This window comes from Sciurus vulgaris (genome assembly GCF_902686455.1).
Source record: "Sciurus vulgaris genome assembly, chromosome: 9".
Taxonomy (NCBI): domain Eukaryota; kingdom Metazoa; phylum Chordata; class Mammalia; order Rodentia; family Sciuridae; genus Sciurus; species Sciurus vulgaris.
In genome coordinates this window covers 58,423,563-58,439,857 of record NC_136469.1, presented here as the reverse complement: position 1 = coordinate 58,439,857, position 16,295 = coordinate 58,423,563, and the positions used below count along the sequence as shown (strand labels likewise).

At 34.3% G+C, this 16,295-nt stretch overlaps 1 protein-coding gene across 2 annotated transcripts in view; it reads right to left on the bottom strand.

The window, feature by feature from the left end:
• Positions 1-16,295, bottom strand: part of PPP3CA (protein phosphatase 3 catalytic subunit alpha) — a 311,580-nt gene that overhangs the window by 79,809 nt on the left and 215,476 nt on the right. The gene's annotated exons all lie outside the window — the stretch shown is intronic.

Genomic DNA, 16,295 nt, shown 5'->3' with positions numbered 1-16,295 from the left:
AACATACATGAATGATGGACATGATATGGTGGTTTATGCAGTACCAAGAGGTTCACAGAATGAATGTATTAGTGAACAGGAAATCAAGAGACCAAAGGATGATCCCAGATATTGCAATTATAAGAAAGTCACTGAAATATTTTAACCTCATTTTTTACTTGACAGAAGTGAACAATAATAAGAATGAGCCTGAGGAATCCATAGTTGGAACAACTGTTAAACAATAAATGAACAAAAATGTGTAAATTCCATTTTACCACTTAAGGACAGCTAATAAGGACCATAGCTCTATAAGCCTGCAACAGGTACAGGTAGACTCTATTTTAGAGAGTCTGTGTTTCTTCAAAATCTTAGTTCACTAAAACATAAGAAAGTAACAAGGAGCTGTAACTGCTAAGGCACTCCTTTCTTGGATAACAATCACATAGCTTCTTCCCTTCCTTGAGGAAGAGATACACTGTAGAAATATCAGAAACATATTCTTCCCTTTTTAAAATAATATCACAGGTTAGAAGATTATTTTTAAATATATACATTTGTTTTATTCTTAGGGTTGAGCATTTTGCAAATGGGTCCTTATCCTGAAGAATAGTGAGGAATATGATTTCTGAGATACAACACATCAAGTCTTTTCTTGACATATTATATGCAATATCCTAAGTAAAGGGACAGTATAAAGAGCATTATGGTTCAAAAGTTGCCAGGTATAGACGCCACTGCCCCCTCTAGAGGAGACTTTCATGGCTACATTTGGAGTTACAGAAACAGAAAGAAAAAAAAAAAAAAAAAACTTAAAACTTAAAATAATAAAAATACATGTCTATTTAAAAAACTGAATTAGGTTATCTTTTACTGTGATTTTTAAAGGAGGTAAAACTAAATCTTATTGGCTAACAAATAATAAAATAACTCATCTGATTTATTCTTTAAAACAAATAATTGGTATAGATTACTTATCACAAGTACTACTTTCTTTTAAGCTGTGGGAAATTTGATGCCTGTTGTGTGTGTTTCAAACCAAAAATTACAATGGACAGAAGGTGTTTGACTGCAAATCATTTGTCTTCATACCCTCCAGTAAGTTAGGAGGGTGAAGGAAGGAATGTCAAGAAGAAAAGCAGGAAGTAGATCACGTTCTCGGACAGCTCATCTGCAGCCCTGTCAAATGTAAACACTTGTGACTCTGACACCAGCCTGTCCTGTCACTGACCCTCTTCCTACAGTGGAGCCCTATCAGAGGGATAATGGCCAATTAGGGGGCAAGGTTCATGGAAAACATGAAGCCAGATGACAAGGTGAGACACAGGCTTCAAACATTATTTGTAATATTTATGGTGGCTGTGAGTTAAATAATAGTATTTAACTATTATTATTAAAATATCCATAAGTGAAAATGGTCCTGTTAAAAAACCTTTGAGGCAGTACGATGTAGTACTTAAAGATCTGATCTCTGAAAACAGATAATTCAGCCTCCAATCCCTGCTGCACTGCTTACAAAGTGATCTTTCCTCCGAGCTGCAACATACTTATTTCATAGAATAGGGTGGTATTGGTGTCTTACCTTACCAGTCTACCTGTAGGTATTAGATGTGCTAATATTGTAACCAGCTTAGAAGAATAGTTCCTGGAATTTGATAAGAAATTGATAAAGTTTACACCAAGTGGCATTTCCAAAGAGATGCATATAAAATGTCCAGATTCCAGAGGGAATGGGATTCTACTACTTGTAGTTGGAAGGAATGTTGGAAGGAATGTATTCTGAAGACATTTCAAATCATCTTCCCCTTCTATCCCCCATCTCATGTATATGTGTGTGTGTGTGTGTGTGTGTGTGTGTGTGTGTGTGTGTGTGAGAGAGAGAGAGAGAGAGGGAGAGAGAGAGAGAGAGAGAGAGACTGTCTGTCTCTGTTTCTCCTTTTTTGAATCAGGGATTTGCCCAGGGGCCATTTACCACTGAGTCACATCCCCAGTCCTTTTTATTTATTTATTTATTTTTAGTTATTTAAGGCCTCACTAAGTTGCTGAGGCTGAACTTGAATTTGTGATCCTCCTTCCTGTCTTAGCCTCCTGAGTCTATGGGATTACAGGCTCTTTCATTTCAATTGCTGTCCATGGCTGAAAATTCCATAATAATCACTTTTTACTTCTCCAGGTCAGTGACATAAACACCAGGACATCCATTCAGGTTCTGGAGTGCAGGTTAGGAATTAGAGATTTTAACAATTGACAACATAGCTTAATTGGGTAGCCAGAAAAAATAAACAAATACGCTCTAGACCATGAAAATATTGTAAGGTTATCTTTTGTTGTAATATAGAAGTACATTATCATGAATACAATTCTGTAAAATCAGAAAATTAAGCTCTTTTTTCTGTCTTATAATAATTTTGTGATAAGAGATCTTCTCAATGATTTACAAGATGACTGTAATTATTGAATCTTGGCTTGATGACATAAAACAGCAAAGAGCAATTACTATAAACCAGGCATGGAAAACAAATAGCCTACAATCCAGTTACTTGTATAATTGTAATATTATCACAGACTTTACCTCAGAACAACCACACAATTCAAAAATCATGCTTTTATAGTAAGAACCACTTTTAGTAATGTTTAACAAAGGAAAATAATTGACACATAGAATTATTGTTTAAAAGCGAAGCCCAACCCAAGGAAACAAAAACTCAAAACATGCCTGAAAAATGTATTTTACAAGGACATGTAAAGATTTTCAAGATCAACTTACTATAATTTTTAAGCCAAATTTCTTTCTTCCTCAGATGTTCACAGGCTGCCTCCCTTCAATACTTAGGTCTCAGATACTTATCATATGCTCAAGAAAGTCTTTCTTGATCACTTTATACAAAGGAGCTACCTCTGCTCTCAACTGTCCTTCAACACATTGCTTTGTCTTACACCCTTTTCATTATCAGAAATTACCAAGATGATTTTGTATACCTGTTTCTTCCCTGACTCTTCCCATTGGAAAATAACCTCCATTGGAATGGGTGACTTGCAGTGTTGTTCACATTACTCCAGCACTTGTACCCAGTAGGCACACAATAACCTACAGTGTCCTAGGATTCCTCTACTGAGCCCATTGCCATGCTTAACTTGAAAATTTGTTTATAAGGAAGTTAAGAGATTGTGAGGTGCCCTTGGGATTGGTAGAGATGACAACAAGTTTGTGGGATTTGCTTTGGTGGAAGCCAGAGGCCTTCAACTTAGAATCTGAGAGAGTAGCTATTTTAAGTCTTTAAATCACAGGCTACAACAACCCATGCAGTAAGACTGGGGACAAGTGCAGGACACCCTTGAATCTTATGGTGGTTTCCTTACTTGGTTCTATATTGGAATACCCTTGGGTGAGTTTTGAAACTAAAAATTCCTGGGCCCTGAATCAGTATCTCCAAAGATGCAGATTTATTAACAAGCTCTTAGATGATTCTTATCTAGTCAGTATGACTAAACAAACCTGGACCTTTGAGCATCTGTCTCAGCACACACAGGCTCAGTCTGCCTGTTTGTGTGGTTCTGCTCAGAAGGGTTAGATATGCAAGAGATACAAATGTGAAAGGCAAACTCTTTCCATGTTCATTCTAGGTTAGTGTGAGATTAGGATTTTATTATTGTGTGAAATGATCATAATCGAGTGATTATTTGATAGAGTCTATGGGGGAGAGTTTAAACTAAGAAGGATAATGAATTTCTTGCAGCATCTGATCATAGTTATTGCTTGGGCCTTGTGTATTTTAGCTGTAAATTAAGAGACTTACCCTAACATTCTGAAGTTTAAGTCACTCTTCGGATATCGAACTTCAGGAAGAAAATGGCCACCATACATAGGTACCCAAGAGTATGGAGAGTGGGATCATGGTTACATAGAAGGAAGGCTGCCTGGCTATGATTTCCACTTACCATGGTCTCCACCCTCCATCTTTTAGAAGTACTGAACACAGTGATATCCAAAGAATGACAACATGCCCAATGCCAGCTGATGAGACAAGCTGAATGCCCCAGGTTCCCCAGGAAGCTAGGTCCTACAATCTTCTATTTCACTTAGTTTTGACAGCACCTTTAGGTCAAACAAGTTTTGATAAGCTCTGTTATACCTTCAAGGCAAGCTCACACTTCATCAACATTTACCACATTCCCATATTTCCCATTAATTTTTGCTCATTCCCAACAAACATTGCTAGTGGGCAAGGTAGTCAACTACTCTGCTAGGGTTCAGCACTGACCTATGATGAGAAAGGCTGGTTAACAGGTACAATGCTACGTTAAAATGAATAAATGAATAAATGTTGGTGTTCCACTGCACAGTTGAGTGATTACAGTTAACAATAATGCATTGTATATTTGCAAAGAGCCAGAAGAGAGAATTTTGAATATGCTCACTACAGAGAAATAATAAAAGTTTAAGGTGACTACATGCTAATTTCCCTGGCTTAATCATTAAACAATGTACACATGAATCAAAAAATCACACTGTGTCACATAAATATAATCTATTATATGTAACTTGAAATTTAAAATAAAGTAAAAGGCATCACAAACATAGAATCTCAAAGCAAGCAATAATAGAAAAAAGAACTTCATAATGTCCTATGAACACATCCTTCCATTTAGATTAATAGACCAAAAATCATCCTATTTCTTCAACAGTTATAGTGCATATTTATGGAAGAAATTTTAAAAGTCATGGCATTTGAAAAATTAATATGGTAAAGATATTGAAATTAAAGGTTATTTTTTTCTCAGTCATTGCTAATTATATTCACTATCAACCTACTATACCACATATGATGGTTACTTCCCCTGAGAGAACTTCTCCCTTTGTCTTTGAGAGGAGAAGTAAGAACTAACACATACACTGAAGAGTTGAATCTATCTGGAGAGAAGGTGGCAATATAGTCAATAATGTCTTGGTACAATCCCTGGGTAGAGTGACTCAGTAGTTCTGAGTATGGCTAATCTAACATCCTGAATATACTGAATAGGGCACAGGTAACTAGCATCCTGCAATGCTTTTATCCTCTCTCTTAGTGTTGGTCAATACATACATACTGCCTAAATATTCAACTACTAAGTATAATCTAAGCAATCATTACTTTGGCATAACTGTCTTTTAATATGGCTTCCCTCCTTCCAAAACTCTTGGCCCACTTAAAATAAAACTTTATTGGAAATGATTTCACACATGAATGGGGCTAAAACTTTGAATCTAAGTTGAAATCTTTTGAATTTTGAAGTAGAAAACAGAAAAATAAAACACAGAAAGTATGGGTTTTTATTTCTTACAGAAGGCAACAGTCATGCCTCCACATATCATTTCTAGAAAGCTGGTTATTAAGCTTTGAAATCATAGGCTTGGGGGTTCATGTCTATATGTATAGAAATATAGATATAAATGTTTCTGTGTGTTTGTATAAAGCCACTCACCACAAAGGATGATTTAAAGACTAGGAGGAAGTGTATTTATTGAGGAGTCATTAATCAGAAGTTCAGGACTTTTATAGAGTACAGCAAAGTAGTGCTAAAGAAAAACAACAAACAGGGCAGAAACAAGGGAGTCTCTGTAGTCAGCTAAGCAAGTTCTTGTGATATGCAATGAATCACAGGGCAAGTTTAAGAGTTTCTAAAATCAGCCACTTTTAAGTAGAGAAGATAATGACCAGCCTGTTGAGGGCAAAGAGACCCTTAAGAAGAGAATCTCAGGCAAAGGAGGGATGAAAAGTTAGAATGATAACCATGCCTAGGACCAAATATTTGCCATGCATCTACTGACCAGAGAATGATGTTATGGTCACTGAGAAGAAATGGTCCAAATAAGAATCTGAATTATATTATATGTGTGTTAGGTATATTAACTTAGTAAACATGCAAATAAGAGTATCCATATTATAACAATATTTTTCAAAGCATTCTATTGTTTTTAAGTTCCTATTGGCAATGAAATTACTGGAATAGAAATTATAAGCCAAAATATATAGGGCTAAGGACACTAGAATGAGGCCCCAGTAAAATTGCTATGCACTTGATAACTTGAAAAGGGCTCTGATACCACTGTCATGCTGAGTAGAAGGGAATAAAAACTAAAATATGAAACATGTGCTTTCACATAAAAGTATTCACAATAGCTTGGACTCAGTGTACAGACTTACACATTTGGTCCTGCTTAATTACCTAAATAAAAGGAAATCTACCAAAAAATATCATTAAGTTAACTTGTTTTTGAGCCTAAGCAAAAATTTTATAATGTCATATTATTCCTGGTTTAAGAAACCTTATGCAAATTAGAATATCCAGACATAGAGAAGACAATTGTTAAGTGGATGATGAAACATAATGGGGGTGGGGGGGATCAGAGAAGAATGAAGGAACTTTAGATTATGTAAAGGGAAATGAGTGGGAGGGGGGTATGAAAGATGGTGGAACGAGACAGACATCATCACCCTATGTACATGTATGATTACACGAATGGTATGATCTACATCATGCAAAACCATAGAAATTAAATGATGTATCCCATTTGTGCACAATGAATCAAAATGCAGTTTGTAAAATTAAAAAAATAAATAAATACATAAATTATAAAAAATAAAAAATAGAAAAAAGAAAAACCCTGAAACTATCAAACAATAAAAAATAAATTATAAATGAAAAATAGATTTTTAATGGAACAGGATTTAAAAATTGCTTGGCAAGATTGTATCAGTACCATGACTTAGAAGTCAAGTGCTTTTAATTTTTGACTCATTATTTATTTTTCTGTAAAGACCTTTTAGTTCCTCCAAAATACTGGTTTTATCATCTTGGAAGTCTTGCATGAAGTAAAATAACTTCCTCTACAAGTTATTCCAGTTCATACTAAACTAAGAGATTACAGATTTTCCTTTAGAAAAGACATTCCTGAGTTGCTAAGCATTTTCACTATTGAGTTTTGCTCCACACTCAGTTTCTTTGACTTAAACCCCATATTTTTTTCCCTAATAGCCACATTTTCCCAGGACAATAAAGTCCTCAATGTCAAGGAACTAACATTATGTCTATTTCTCAATATGAGGGGATTAACCTATTGAATATATTGGTTTGATTTTTGAATACTCTATCTCCCACAACTTTTTCTTTTCCCAAATTTGCAATTTTTCAGGGAGAGAGTGTGTTTGCAGACATTGTGTTGGAGGTTAACCACAGAGGGTACTGAAGTACCCATCTGTTTCCTCCTGTTGGTAATCCCAGTTAAAGCAGACTTCAGTGTATGATAAATTCAAGTATAAACCATGGAGTCAGTATGTGCAGTTCATTAGCAGAATGTGTGAACATCTAAAGTCAAGTAATTAATAAAGATAAAGACTACTTGGGAATCATATTATAGTTTGTTATAACCAGAAGTCTGATCAACTGTAAACTAAAGCAGAACAAAAGAACAAGATTCTAATTCACTAAAGAAGTGTACTTCAAAATAATTACCATTTTCCCACAACAAATGCTATTTTTCAGTTGTTAAACATGTACTACGAATTTTATAGAAAACAAAAGATAAATTCTTAAACAGGTCACTCAGGTTCGATGATAGAGAAAAATATTAAAAAGGATCTAAATCAAATTAAAATGTACTAAAAAGAATTTTAAGAGGAAAAAATAAGGCTATAAAATCAAATACATAATATTCTGGATCAGTGCAGATCAGTAATAAAAATTTTAAATCTCATCTTTTTTGTATTTATAAAGCTGTTTTACAAAGATAAAGTATTGATGAGCCAATGTTAATATATTAGAAATGTAACAGGGCAACTGAAAACTAAGAGTAGAATATACTATAGATTACAATAGATAATAACATCCAACAGCCCAGTACTAAATGCTTCATTAATCTCTCACATCTCAGTATGTAATCATAATCAGAAAGAAAGAAATTAGGATAGTCTGTTTTAAAATTATTTAATAGAAGGAGCAAGCATTTACAACACAACGGTTACTTCTACAGTATATCCTAATCAACAGAAAAATAAATTATTGAAACTTATGTTTATGCTATTTTTTTCTTAGAGATGAGTGTTCTTGACATTGTGATTGCTTTTGTAGTTTTTGTTTCCTTCATGGACTGAATGCATTAGAAGATTTTTATTCACCAGAGGTATTTAATTTATTGAACAATAATGCATTTGTTCCATCTGTTATTGCTACTTTTCCATTTCAGCAAGATCTAGATTATAATAAAGATGCATAATTATTATAGGTTCATAATGCCATTGTGGAATTATATGATTGTGATAAGTAATAACAATAAGTAAGTATGGACAACACTAATAACATTAGTTAATTAAATTTGGTCATTGCTTTCCATTTGTCTACATTTGATCATTCCTAAAAACTACTGGTTATTTGATAAGTAGATTTATTTACATTATGCTGATCACTAAGCCTGTGATTGTCATCGTCAATCAAGAGTATTCGAGGAACACTGAGTTGACACAATTTTAACCAAACATACATCAATTTGCTACTACATAGAAGATACTTGATATTACCAAAAAATTGATTATATTCTTCACTCTAAAATACTAACCTTAGGTTTCCCCCATGAATGCCCTGCAGGACCCTGAACTAAATCTTATTGCTGCTACAAGGTCTAAGGTGCTCATCCACATTGTAGTGTTTCAATTTTGGACCTTTCAAGGCTATCTTTCTAAGGATTTATTTGTTTGGCAATGGTATTCTCTCAGTTCTAGTTTTTTGCTTTGTCCTGGATGTGTTATTTCATCTTTGGGAGAAGCAGTATGGTGTAATGGTTAGGAACAGGGACTCCGATGCTAGATGGTGTGGTCCCCAAGCCAAACTCCAGCCCAGTGACCCTGGAGAAGTTAGACAATTCCTCTGAATCTGTTTCCTCCTTTATAAATATAACTGTCAAAATAGCACCTTCCTCAAAGAATTAAAACTAAACCAAAATAATATCAGTTAAGTACTTAAAACACAACTGACACAGAAGAAATGTTGTAACAAAGTTTTGCTATCATTCATCCACCTCTTAGCTCAGAATTTTTTGCAACATCTGCATAAAAATTGCTATTGGCTTTGTGTTTTGCATGTATATTCCTCTTGATTTGCCTTAGACAATAAGCTGCAGCTTCTCTCTTAATTACTTTCCTATTCGTTCTCACTGAAGCAGTTTCACTAAGGAATGCATGGACTCTTCCAATTTGCTTTTCCCAATCCCCTCCTTTGCATATTCATGCTTTAATCTTTTTTAGTTGATTTTTTTAGGCTTGGACCATCTTGCTGCGTAAATTACCACTTGTGTAACTGGGACAATATATTTACTCTTCGTAGGAGGTCTCAACTGCTTCATCTGCTTCATCATAACAGAACTTATATTATAGAATTTTTGTAAAAAATAAAATAACATGAAGGAGAAAAAGACTTAGTGCATGATGTGTATTGATACAATATGAAGTGATAGACAGACGTGGTAGTCATCCCAGAGATTATCTTCCTAAGAAAGATGGTGAATGTTCTACAAGAGCTATGTATCTGTACTCAAAGTAGCCATCAAAAAAACACATAAAGTTTGTTATGTTTTTCTTTTGTTTTACTTTTTAACCTAATGTGTGCTGTTTTATGTATTAAAAGCTGTTAAGGCTGAAATACAATGGACTAGGTCTTATGCTCTACAATTTCCATTTTCTAGGAGTAATTATCTCCCAATGGGTTTAGCCATATGATCAGTCTTTCAGTGAGTTGCCCATGACGAGATTCCAGTTAGTCTCATTTTTTTTTTCTAGCATAGCTCATTTATAAGACCACTTTGGTTTATGACTGTGTGATGGTGGAAATGTTTTAAAACCTGGAAGTAACACATTAAATAGAAAATATATAAGACATTTCACCAAAAAATTAAAATTAAAAAATAATACACTTCTTAAATTTTTGGAAAACTCTGTTAAAAAAATCTAAGATAAAAACAAGTAATCCCTTCTTCTTGTCATGATACTCCGCAGTTTTTGACAATTTACAGAACTATGTTGCTTTTAATACTTTAAAAACTCAAGGCAAGCAAGTTAATGACAGTTAATTCTAAGACCACATATTCATTATTAATTCAGCAATTATAGGCAGTGGGAATATTAGTGAGTTTTTAACTAAACATGACTTTCAAGTAGTCAGTTCTTTATGCCTACTTGTATATAAGCAAAGTTAGTAAGTGCTATGCTAATACTTACAAGTCCTGATAGGATATAGGATTAAAGAGATCATAGCTACCACTTCCTCAGTAAAAATATACAGGTTTACTTGTCATATGTAGCATTTTTAAAAATTGAATTCTTAATTCTGAATTGACAAGTTATTTAAAATATATGACACTTTACTCCATAGAGAGGTATAATTATGTCAATTTAAAAAAACGTTAAAGATGCAACAAAAAAATGAATAATTCAGACATTTTAGAACATACTAATTTGAAAAGTAGTTAGGAAAAAGTATTATCTTAAAAAAAATGAATCTGACAAAAGCAATACCCTGTTTCTTAATTCTAACTAATTTTCTTTATTTTTTGTTTCCTTTTCTATATCTCAATAAATAGATATTCGAGACATATTTAGCTTATTAAGTATATGAAATTAAAAAGAATAAAACCTTGAAACATGAAACTTCTGGGCTCTGGCTCACAGTCAGGAATTATGGGGTCAATCCTTGGGTCTTTCATTATTCTTATGTGAGCAAGACATTTCACTGAGTGTTTACCACCCATGTAATTTCTTAACAGAGGTAGCAGCATATATATTTTTTTTCTAAAAATAATGGTAAATTATAGTTTATAGATACTTTTAGTAATTTTTTTTAATTTTGAATTAAAATTTGGAAACTTGTATTAGATTATCTCAAATTTCCATGTCAGGATTAATATTCACTAAATTGAAGAAGGCACATTAATTGTGGAGCTTAGTATATGTTACAGTGATATGAACCATCATTTTTATTTATTTCTATGAAACAAAGCTGGGTCACAGTTTCCTAATTTGATATTAATCCATGCATCTATGAAGTCATATATTTTTTACATTTAGATATGGGCTTGTCTCCAATTTAAGCATACATAAGGTTTTATGTGACTCATTTCTTTATATACAGCAAATATCTAATTAAATTATTCAAAAAACATGTTTGCCTAACATGTTATACAGGGCATTACACTTAGTGATCATGGCAAATTAATGCAGGTGTTTAGAAAATATAAAATAGCTGCTAAGAATGCATCATAACTTATGATGCATTAGCAATCATAATTTCATATTTAGTTTAATTTTTGTCAATTAAAAATGATGAATGTTTGTTATATATTTGAATTGCTGAAAAGACCAATCATAATTGTCAATCAATTCTTATCCCATCCCTTTGCAAAATAAATATTGAAAAACATGTTTGATAACTGAAAAACATGTTTGATAACTGATTAAACTGCTCTTCACTAAGAAAAACTCTTATTTCGTAACACCTCATCATTTCAAGTCACATTTCCTCATAGATTCACTTCATTGAATTTCCAGAGATCTTTGCATCTTGTGTATTCACCGTTTAATATATGATTAACAAAGTTTCTGAATGTTCTTGACACATTTGAGATTATCTTTTAAAATAGTATCTGTTACTAGTCATATATATGAAATATATTTTTAAAGAATACTTGATTTATTTTATGCCATGAAATTTTACATATTTCATGACAGAGTAGAAAATATTTCTATAATCCTAGATAAAAATAAATACAAATTAGAATATTTAATTCAGTTTTAAGAGTAGGTTGTTGTTAAATATCTCTTATATGATAGGTGTTATAAAGATTTAAAAAGTCATTTTTTCAAATTCATGAAAAGACTCACCTATATGAATATAAAAACGTTTTAAAATGTGTAATTTTATAACGATGGAATACAAATGCAACAAATTCCCTTCAGAAACACAGAGTATGCTTAGGATATCCAGTCTTACACCCATGGACAGGGACCAAATGGGGCTTCCAACCGATTTAACTGCTGTGGATCTTATCTTTCATTAAAAAAGAAGACACAGACATTGACCACACAATTTTTTTCACTGTGGCCCAAAGACGTGAAATGTGGATGGCTAAGAGACTGTAGCGGGTGTCTAGGGGCTCTTTAGTACTTAAAATGTCTCAGCCAGAGGAAGGGAGAATATCAGACTCTACTCCTCAGGCCCCACAGATATTTCCTGGCAAGTGGGAGAAGTCAAAACCATGGGGCTTTCTGGGTGTGACAGCACAGGGCAGTAATCTCAGCAACTCTGGTGGCTGAGGCAGGAGGGTGGCAAGTTTGAAGCCAGCCCCAGCAATTTAGTAACGTCTGAAGCAACTTACTGAGACCCTGTCTCAAAATAAAATGGGATGGGGATGTGGCTCAGTGGTTGAGCACATCTGGTTTAACCCCTGGTATCAAAGAACAAGAACAAACAAACAAAAAATAAAAACATGGGGCTTAAATTATTTGCCAGAGTAGCCATGCAAGTATGATACTTTCCTTCAATTTCTGAGTGAGCAATTTTTCTCTCTGTAGTCATCTTGACTGTAACCTTCCCCTTGCTTATTAACAGCAAGATCAAACAAAGGCCAGTGTGTCTGCAGTCCTGCAATGGCTGCAAATGTTTTCCGCAATCCTGGAGGTGCATGAGGAGTGTTGGGGTCATTACTACAGGAAATCTACTTCTTTCTTTTTTGTACTTCGGTTTCACGTAAGATTTCTCTCTGTGTACAAGCATATGTACATGCATGCATATGTGTGTGTGTGTAAGGAGTAGAGTGTGGTAGAGGTAGAGGAGAAATGATTGGGTTGTGAGAGTCTTGACCCAATCAGTGAATTACTCCCCTGACAGGGATTAACTAAGTAAAAAGAGATGTAGCTGTAAAGATTAACAAGGGACAGATAATAAGGGTCTTGTCATTCAACCTGGGAAGTATGAACTAAGTGGTAACTGAAGTGCTAGTGTGAGGCTGGAGAAGGTGGTAATCCTGGCATGGCTTTGGTGTATATATTCTATCTGGCAAGTGGAGACTCTCTCTCTGCTTCTTGATCATTGTGTAACCTACTTCCCTCTGCCACACTCTTCCACCATGATGTTCTGCCTCACTTTGAGCCCCAAGGAATGGAGCCAACCTTCTATGAACTAAGACCTTTGAAACTGTGAGTCCTCAAATAACTTTTCCTCCTCTACAATTGTTCAGGTCAGATCTTTGAGTCACAGTAGTGAGAAAGCTGACTAAAACAAGGTGTTTCTAGCACCATCTCAGCAATGTTCAAGAAGATAAATCTTGCAGCTCTACAGAGAATCCAGTGGTGATTCTGACTGGAGGTTCACTGAATTAATACAGTCATAAGACAATAAATTATAATCTGTGGCAGTGTGAAAAGGTAACAGGGTCCAAACAGAATGTTCTTAGGCATCTACATGATAATTATAAATTAATAAACAATATTATTCATTTGTAACTTGGCTCTATAAATATTAGGTACCTGTGACATTCTTACAATTTCCCATTTTGTATTAGGCCCCAGAAATGTAACAGAACAATTTAGACATAAGCAGTGCTTTGATAAAATAACATCTGATTTTAAAAAAGTGATAATACTGTAAAAACTATATAAAAGCAGAGCTTTTCTTCTCCCTCTTTTTACTGTTATATCTCTAATGCCTAGCATAGTGCCTACCATATACAGAATCCTCAATAAATATTTGCTGAATATCTGAATGAATAAACAATACAATGGGCATGGTGGACTTTAAGAAATTTCCTGAAGGGTTTGGTATTGGAGCTGAAATCCACAGAGTAAGGAGGAATTAGTCACAGAATGGCAGGGATAAGAATACTGCTCATAGCAGAAGAAACAACTATGGCATAATAGGAAGTAAGAGAAGATCTGTAAATTTAGAGTCTAGGTGGGGAATGAAAAGAGATGTAGCTGTAAAGATTAACAAGGGACACATAATAAGGGTCTTGTCATTCAACCTGGGAAGTATGAACTTTATCCAAAGAGGAGCCATGGAAGGAATCTGGGCAAGAGAAAGATTCTATCTTGCCTCTGGCAAGTCACTCTACCTCTCTAAAGCCTCAAATTCCTAATGTGTGGAATAAGGACAATAATATCTACCATGTAGAGTAGTTGTGAAGTTCAAATCCAATAAAGCTGTCCTAACTGGCACAGGTTAGTAATTCAACACAAGTCCTCTTCAGCTCCACTTCACTGGAACTGCCCCCTTATAAATGATTACCATAAAATTTCAACATTAAAATCTCACTAGTATCAGTCTGTGCTATTAATAAGTTTTGTGTATTATATTTTACATTTTTCCTTCTTTTATTTAATGTTAGGTAATAATGAGCCAGTAGTCCCAATTTTAAACCTGTATGTGCAAAGTGCAAGACTTTCTTATTCATCTCTTCTCACACAGTGTATTTACATCAGGAAAAAACTGTAGAAATATTTAAAGTAGAAATTACTTATGAATAAATTATGCAGAAATTACTATTCTGGTGTTGGGTAACACATTTTTTATTACCATGCTTTTAAACTGCAGAGTTCCTTAATTGATATTTATTATTAAGGACAAAGAGCTAAATATCCAGTTTTCTGAATTATTAACTGATGTACACACTCTTTTCACTGTTTGCAAATAAATGCATTTAAAATGAAGTAAAGAGTTTCAAAGTATATTAAAATACAGAGATTCAATTCATCAAAGCCTCAACATGAAACAGAGAAGTATAAATGTTTATTAGTATGTAGGTGGAAGGACATATCTTCCAACCTTAAGCCACAGGAAGAATCTGCTCCCAAGATCTTTGCAAGTCTTGCAATTCAGAAATATTAATAAGCATTTTTTTCCATAAGTTGCAGAACAATACGTGTACTGGATCCAGGCACACATGGATTTGAGATTAAAGAAAGCCTCCCTAGTTTTTCACTCTCATATCATCTTCCTTTTGCACACAGGTCTTATTTTCAGACCATGCAGAGTGAAAGTATTTCAGACGTAACTACAAGTATCCTTCAAATCACATCCTGTCACCTCGTTCGTTGACTTAAGGGTTGCCCCCTCCCCCACTTCCAATTGCGGGAAAACTTAGCCATGAAACAGCTGTGATTGGTCCATTCACAGAGTCATGCTCAATCATACATCAATCCTGTGTTAAGAAAAGGTCTATTCTGCCAATTCTGAGATGTACACCCACTTCCGCTTCTTGTTGGGAGAGGGATAAAGTCTTTTAACAAAAGGAGAAGGAATGGGGGGAAATATTCTAGGCAATAGACTAGGAGGTTGCAATTCTTGAACTTATTATCATAAAGATCATTTCAGTAGTCATTTTAGTGCTTTGGAAAGAGTTTAAGTACCCAATTCAGCAATACTGGCAAGACCTGGAAACTCATTGGAATAGTTTATAATACTTTATCTTGATTCTGTATGGAGTTTAAGCTGGCTTCATTTACAGTGAAGAATGCGACAGTCTACTCTCTAGTTTTTTTTTTTTTTTTTTCCCAGAGGAAATGCACACATGTACCACACAGTGGTGGAAGAAGAGGGAGACAGATACACAGGTAAATGCACACACAATGCTTTTTAGAAAACTATAATGAAATGCAGATGCTGAGGGGTTGGTCTGCTAGCCTAATGCATGAGTTAAATTAATACATGTAATGAACCACTGTGAAAGGTCAAAGCATAGAATGTAAAAACTGCAGATGCCAAGAGACTACTCTTCTACCATATCCTGTGATGTCTAAAATATGGTGAAAACATTTTAAGTACTATGACTCATGTCTCTGAATATGGCAACAGTTTTCATACAAAGATCAAGTGTTAGAAAGGCATGGAAAACTGGAAAAGAAACAACTATATAAAAACCCACTTAGGGAATGATCTAATCTTCGTTGATTCAAATTCCTGTAAGGATTAGAAAAATTCTACGTTAAGTACACTTTCCATATTTCTCTTTCCACAGTTGTCATTAATACAGTATTTACAAAAGACTTTCTGACCAAGACACAAAAGAGATGAGTTTATTAATATTTCAGCCATTATTGCTTATTATCTGAAGCCATAGTCCCCTATTTGGGAAATCATGACTGCTTACTCTGGAAATACTGACGTGCAGATGCAGATTTGGTAGTAAACCACTATTTGTGATGTACCTTTTATTCTTGGTATTTTTATTCTTCATTTATTTTTGGTACCAGGGATTGACTGGTACCAGTCCTTAACTTCTGAGCCACATCCCCAGC